This window comes from Struthio camelus, chromosome 1 (genome assembly GCF_040807025.1).
Source record: "Struthio camelus isolate bStrCam1 chromosome 1, bStrCam1.hap1, whole genome shotgun sequence".
Lineage (NCBI taxonomy): Eukaryota > Metazoa > Chordata > Aves > Struthioniformes > Struthionidae > Struthio > Struthio camelus.
Window position 1 is genome coordinate 17,344,514 of NC_090942.1, and position 6,000 is coordinate 17,350,513.

The following is a 6,000-nucleotide window of genomic DNA, read 5'->3' on the forward strand; positions in this document are numbered from 1 at the left end:
GAATGATTTTTATGAATTAGAAAAATTCTGAAAGAGGAACCAATTCAGTAGGAGATGCAAGGGTACGTAAGTAGCAGTAATCAACTACACAATTGCAGGAGTTGCTGGCTAGGCAGCAGTTCTACAAAAAAAAAAAAATCTGATTTTATGATGGGTCACAAAATAGAAATTGAGGGGGAGATGTGTAAATGGAAGTTTTGAACATAGGCCACCTGAAATAATCCTTTCACTGTTCTCAAAATATTAAAGCCTCAGCTAATGTACCAGGTACACTTTTGAGACTTCAAGTGAAGTATGGATGACGTCGAAAAAGTCATGAAGGTCTGTGAGAACAAGTGAGGCGCGTGATCGGGGAAGATTTAAATATACCTGGCCTTCATTCAGTTAGGCACCCTGCCGGAGACTTTCTATGATTCTTTTTGATGATCCTGGTGAACTATCGCAGCAAGTGTTACTGTATGAGATCGCAACAAGCTCTAGTGACATGAACGTTTGTAAGAGAACAGACTAATGTAAGCACGCAGAAATATTTGCGTGAAGAACTGAGCGTGACTGGTTAGACTGTTAGGTTGCTGCATCATATGACTCTCAGTTTTCACAGGAAGTATACACTTACTTTGTTTCAAAATGCTTTATGGCAATAGTACAAATTTTATTCCATCACTCCATTATGGATTATGGCACCCTTGCCACTGAATTGACAGGGTATGGTTTCAAGGTGTATTTCACACCAGCATTGTGCATCTGTCCTCACTGGTACTAGAATGCGTGTCTTGCCTTAGCAAGTCATTGACCATCAATGACTTCTGTTTTCAAGTTGGCTCTCTAAACAAACTGTCTAGAATACTACGTTTCTGAGCATGTGCTTAGTGCTAAACATTTGGTAATACTAGATTTCATCACTGGGAATCTTATTTGACTATTTTATCTGCAGACAGATCAAAGGCATCCATCTGACTTAGCCTTCAATATATATTCCATGTGCCGAAACTGTGTAAGAATGCTGTGAGATACCTGCCCCATAAATATGAAGCATGGTGCCTGGTATTATGCATTCTACAGGTGATAGCACAACCGCCTCAAGGCACAGCTGGCCATAGCTGTTCACTGAGTAATCTCCTCACTTCTGCATTGGTCTGGTCCCCAGGGAGCAAAAATTCTATGCAGACTTAAGAGGCACATGATTGTCATAACAACTGGGTGGACTTGTGTGTCCCCTTGCCACAGGCCCCTGCATAGTTCGGTTTCCTCAGGCTGATGATGAAATTGAAGGAATTGACTGCATGTGCAAACTGGTTAGCAGTGACCTCAATCTTCAACTGAGTGGGCCATCGCGATGCAATCATCAGAGAAAAGAAATTCACTAGGGAGCAAATTGGCTGGTTTTTGGTGAGCACAGAAGTAATTCAGATCGAGGATTTCAAATCAAGCAGTGAAGAACAGAGTAAATAGTCCCCTCCCCATGTCATTCCACTGGCACTGGCAAAAAAAAAAAAAAAAAAAAAAAAAAAACAGAAAGTATGGAAGCCAGCACACAGCCTTGACTGACTGCTTCCTGTGTGCATGAGGGAATGGAAAATACCCATAGCTTGTCAAACCTGGAGGAAATAAGTGAGGTTCTGCAGAAGTCTCTCTCAGGTCTATTTCTGGTAAATATTGTCAATAAAGCTATGAACATTGGATTAGAGGGTACATTTATAAAATCAATAAATGTACTAGCTGGCCAGGATTGCAGGCTGGGAGGCCTGGTTAGAATTCAAAGAATGATCTTGATAAATTAGAGGAAAGGTCAGGAATTAGTGAGATAAACTGCTGTGAAAAAAGTGGAAAATGCTACATTCATGAGGGAAATAAACACAAGCACAAAATGAAAAATATCTGGATAAGCAGCAGTTCTGGAGCAGATAAGCTGCAGATCACAACTGGACTCCAAAGTGAATGTTGATCAAATTGTGATACTGTTACATAAAAACCAAAGATAACCCTGGAAGGTGTTAACAGCAGCAATGTTAGTATGCCAAGGGAGATAGTTACTCTTCTCTACTAAGCAGTACTGAAGCCTTAGCCTGGCACTGTCTGGACTACGGAGACGTAGAAAGATATATATGGACAATTTTGAACAAGTCTAGGAAAGAACAAAAGCAGATGATGTTTAACCCACGAGAAAAAGAATTAAAGCACTTTGGTACATTTAGTATGCAAAAGGCCAAGAGGGACCATGATAACTGTGTGCCAGTGTGCAAAGAGGTGCTATAATGAGCCATTCTCAAAGGTCAGCAATGACAGGTGAAGTTATCATCTTTGGCAGAAAAGAAAGCTTATACTGGAGGACAGAGAAAATTTTATAACTAACTGGAAGGCGTGTTCTAACATATCTAGGGGAAATTACGTAATCTTTATCTTAGAAATTGTTTAGAACAGGTTGGAGAACAATTGGGAATGGCCTAGTTATATGGTCTCCCTCCAACCAGGGAAATAGTAAATTAAATAGTTAAATGTCCTCCTGAAGTCCCATTTGTCAGTGCTGCAAATGTAGACGGCCTCATTATGATAGATAAAGGATAATACATTCAAAAAAGAGTTGGCAGAGTGCAGTGATCGGTGTGGGACGCACTTTGGGGCTAATAATTTCCTTTGCTAAATCAGTCTCCATCTAGAAATGAGCAAGGGGAGAAAGCACTGCCTGCCGGCGAGTGCCTGAGCACCCAGTGTGATGTGGCCAGGGAACAGGGAAACAGGATCCTGGAGAGGCTCAAGCAGGTCAGCTGCAGTTTGGGCAGGATGGCACTGGGACCATTCTGGAGGACTCTAGCGAGATTTCATCTGAAATACATCTACAGTTCCAGTCACCCATTTTCAAAAAGATGAGTTTAAATGAGCTGGTGGAGACAGAGGAACTTAGGCTATTTCTGTGCAGTGGGCAGGTGAGATTAGTAGGCAGCTACGTGTAACCAAGTAGGAGGAAAGGCTAGGGGGAGGCAAATTCTCACTGCAGTGGCTTCAGGAGGGTGACTGTCAGGTAAGCAGTGAGATGTGTCCAGTGCGTTGGCACAACACAGTGATACAGATCTCTCTCTATGTAAATTTGAAAGGCTTCTAAGCATAACTGCAAGGAGGAGTTGGAACAGTAAATCTAGCTTGTTTTAGCAAGGAACTTAATGAGTTTATGAAAGAGCTAACCTCACGCTATTGCCTGCAATATCTGGGGATTTAATTCCCCTATTCTGGCAAGAGCTGGCTTGAGGTAGTAGGCAGATACTGAGAGAGATGACTGGCTTTTTTTGCCCACACCAATGAAAACACAGATCAGCGTTTTTGGCCTGACCAGCTGATTCCTACTTCTAATTTCTTCAGCCTTCATCGCTGGAGAGGCCTCGTGGTGCATAGGGACCACTGCCATTGCTGCTCTGCCCCAGCAGAAGTGGAAGTCCTCATCCTTAGGGCTCTGCTTTGGCCTGCTGTGAGGCCTGCTCCCTGCTACCCTTGCGGCCAATCCCCCAGCCCTGGCCACCCAGCAGGATGGCTCCCGCGCCCCTGGGGAGGTGGGAGCAAAGAACATCTCTAGAAGAACGGGAGATGGTGAAAGACCTCTACACCTCCTCTCCCCACATCCAGTTGCACTCCCAACGCAGCTCTTGGGACCTCATTTTTCTCTCATTCACCTCAAGTGCAAGGCTGATCTCCTCCAAAACCCTCTCCCCGCCCCCCAAGCCTCCTGGGAGCAATTCTCGGTAGAGCGCTATATCCTTTTGGTGACCTTTGCGGCGATGTGGGAGCCTGGCTGCCCACGTTTCCAGGCAACAGGCGTGCCATGCGGCGGGGGAGAACGAACAAGGCACACCGCCAGAGTAAACGTCCGCAGCCCAGCAAGCAGCACAGCAGAGCAAGCACGGGCAGCGGATGGGCCTGAACCCAAGGGGTCCAAAATGTGGGGATACTTTAGCTCTTAACCTCACTGGCCCTCAATTCTCATTGTTAAGTAGGTAAATATCAATATTCAAAGAATGACACCTTAGTTCTAAATGTACTTGGTCAGTTAAAAGTCATTTAAAAGAGAAGAGCATCACGTGTTACTGTGACTGATGCATACTAGCTCGGGAGCTAGCACTTAATTTAAAAGGATGTGGGCAGGCGAGGCAAAATCAACAGAAATATCCCCTAGAAATCCTTTACAAGGTGGGACGGAGAATGTGCTATTAGATCCTTGGGATTCGTAAAACCACACAACGTTGGAACAATCTGTTTCTTCAGCAACAAGGACTGGTATTTCCCTCACAGCTCTAATTCACTCACTTTTAATAGCAAATTTAAGTCTCTTGATAAAAGAATTGAAGAAGCATTTAAAAGAAGTTGAAATAGAACTATAATTGGATTAGCTTTATCAGATGCCCTTAAATTTGTGCTTTGCGTGTTCATCATGTAAAAATTTGGAGATGAATGCCTTCTTGGTGTGGAGGATGTATCATTTTACAGTGCAGACTGTGACTTAATATATGTTCTCACCCAGTGACCTTCAGCGAAGCTAATGGTTTGCTCCTCCAGTTGGTGTTACAGACATTCCTCGGTTATGATCATGGCAAGTATTTGATAAAAGAAACTCCACTGGTTTTAAAATCGAGTCACTGTCATTTTCTTCTGTCTAGACCGCCACAAAACTTGTCACCTTTCTGTAACTTAGACCTATACACATCTCCTCTGCAAATGTCACTTTACCAGCCCTTCAAAAAGCTTAGAATAAAGCATCCTTTTTTAGCATTTTACTCTGTGATTCAATCAGTAAAACTCACAAATTACGGAGAAATTACATCTGCTAATGAAATTAACTATTTATCCCTCACTAAATTCGCTGCAGTATAAGACCAGTCGTTGCAGCAGCTCCTTTAAAAAAAAAAGAAAAAGAAAAAACACACAAGACAATTGCACATATGCTGCAATTGCATCTGAAGTCATTTTTCTCATCTTGCTAAGCCTCTTGGAGGAATACAAATGGGAAGAAGGTGATGCCATTGTGAATGAGGAAAATCATTGAATTGTAGTATTTCATTACTTGAAAGATGCTGTGAGCCACACTGCAACATTTTCCACCACCCTGGAAGAATTAGCACAGAAAGAAATACACATTTTAGCATGCAGTCACAGTATAGGGAGGTTTTTCTGGTACTGTTAGCTATTTAACTGTATGTAGAGATTTTATTTCTTTGTTTGTATTCACTGTATCATTATCAATAGATCTGTCAATTATCTGTCATTTCAAGGAAGTAATAGACTTCCAAAACGTCTTTTTTAACAATGGTGAAGCAAGCTGAGATGTCACTTCACTTAAAGCCTGTTAGACTAGAATGGGGAAAAGCGGATATTCAAAGTATCAGTGGGCAGTGGGCACGAGCCACGCTTCGCTGCTCAGCCTGTGGCTCCCTGCAGCGATGGCAGCGTTTGCGGTGGGCTTCTGCAGCCGTGCCCGGGCAGCGCACGCACCCACAGCTCCCCTAGCCCTGCGCTGCGTTGCAGGCTCGGGCTGCACGTGCTGCCCCTGGGACAGGGGAGGACAGCGCTTGGGTCTGAAGATGTTCATGAGACGATTACAGCAAATAAGGTAACTGCTTAGGATCATTTTCTCATGGAAAAGTGCCCTTTACATGACTGGCTGCAAAACCGTCCTGGAGCTGTGGGCAGATCAGTGAATCAAGAAATCTTTGGAGACCAAGAAGAGAGTATCCACCATCACCAGTGAACATCCACTATCACTAAACATGACACTTACGGCTTTATTTTTTATTGTGGAAAGAAACTAAATAAGAGGGACTTGTTGTGATTACCTGAGAATGAGGTATTCATCTAAGTTTGTAAAGGAAGAAAATGGAGTGAGAGCCAAAGAGACACAGAGGTTATTCCCCCGCTAGTGCAGAAGAATGATGGCTTGAAGCTGAGAGCTCTGTTATCAATGGAGATCTATTGCTCCACTGCACCCCTGGCCGGGGAGCTGGCATCTGTTGGCAGTGA